Source organism: Amblyomma americanum, chromosome 10 (genome assembly GCF_052857255.1).
Source record: "Amblyomma americanum isolate KBUSLIRL-KWMA chromosome 10, ASM5285725v1, whole genome shotgun sequence".
NCBI lineage: Eukaryota > Metazoa > Arthropoda > Arachnida > Ixodida > Ixodidae > Amblyomma > Amblyomma americanum.
Window position 1 is genome coordinate 57903513 of NC_135506.1, and position 1850 is coordinate 57905362.

Sequence of the window (1850 nt, forward strand, 5' to 3'; positions counted from 1 at the left end):
CTCATGCAGACGATACGAGCCAGCGTGCGACGAGCGACCTCACTCCCTGCGGCGGCGCCTTGTACTCGTTAGGACTGATGCTTGGGCGAGTTGGTATGCCATGTTCAAGAAGAACAGCGCGAAAAGACAAGGACCACAGGATGATACACAAAGACAAGCGCTGACTTTCAACTAAAGATTTATTGCTCGGAACGTGGTAATAAATACATCAGGCTCTAAGCAACAAAAAGAACACATAGGAGTGATACACACTTGTCCACGCACACAAAAAATACCAAACAGATACAGCAGCATTACTTCCTTGCAGATAGAAATTCTAATTCTTTCTTTGACAAAGATAAGGAGGGACTACTGATACATGCGTCATTTAGCCGGGCGATTTCAGCAGCTTCAATGATTTCTCGAGTCAGCGTATTGGGGTGTCTACTTAACACCCGTCGCCGATTCAGACAGGTGTGTGTCCGAAGGAGTCGATGCGTTGCTACGTTGTAAGGGACCAGGGAATTCCGGTCCAGTTAAGAGAACTGTGTCTTATTTGAAGGAACATTCGCTGCGTTTACTTCCCGCGGATAAGGAAGGAGGTTTCCTTGTGCTACCGTCGCATCTATATGTAACTAAGGGTCGAGAAGCCATTCTTTCATCCTTCAATGTAGCAAATAAGGTTTCTCTGGCTAAGATCAAGGCAAAAGCCAAAAAAACATGTAAAAAACATAACCTTGATGTCTTGGCAAATTCAATTGATAAATGTAAAGGACTCAGTTTGCAGCTTTTCTTTAATGCCAAGACGCACAAACCGGAATGTCCTTTCCGTGTAATCGTCTCTGAGAACGGCGCGTGGCAAAAATGTGTAGCAGTGTTTCTTAAGAAGATTTTAAATTCATTGACCTTAGACGATCCCTTTCTGGTGAAAAAATCACAGGACGTAATTCAGGTTTTAGAAACCCATAAGAACAAAGGCCTCATGGCTTGCTCGTTTGATGTAAAAGACCTTTATTATTCACTGCCGCATGATGAGCTGTTTTTATGTATCGAAGAATGCATCGAAAAACACGACGTTGTTGCCTTCCAAAATGAGGCAGGCATCTCAGTCTCAGGGTTCTTAGAACTGCTTGAAGTGTATTTAAATTCAACATTTGCAATCTGGGATGGTGTTCTTTACCTGCAGAAAAAAGGAGTCTGCATCGGCTCATGCATAGCGCCCGTGCTTAGTGATCTGTTGCTCGCACAAAAGGACAGAAGGCTCTAACGACAATTAGAAGGGTCAAAAGCCTTGCGCTGTTTTCGGTTTGTTGACGATTTCTTTGTTCTGTTGGACACCGATGTCCACAATTTTGAACCAGTCAAGCAAGAGATTCAAGATATTTTTGTCCAGTACCTTCATCCATTTACGTTGACTTCCGAAGTTCCTGAAAATAATACGATTAGATTTCTTGATCTTAGACTCAGCTTTACGCCGAATCATACCTGCTGGTCGTTTGAACCGCGAAGCAACAAGCCTCTACTTCCATTCGCATCATCGCATTCCAAGCTAGTTAAACGTGCCATGGCTAAGTCATGCTATTATAACGCTCTAAATAAATCTTGCATTCATGCTCAACAAGACAGTTTCAACCAGCAAACTGATCGCCTTGTAAAGGCAGGATATCCCAAGAAACTGCTCGTGTCCGTTTCTGAATCGATGCTCGCAAGTTTAAGCAAAAACAACAAGAATGATCTGGCAGAGTCTGCCAAGGAAAAAGAAAAAACAACAGTTGTTCCTTACATTCATAAATTTTCCCATAAGCTAAAGAAGATAGGCAACCGAGCTCAAGTAAGAGTTGTTTTTTTCGGCTGCCGAAAAGCTTGGGAAA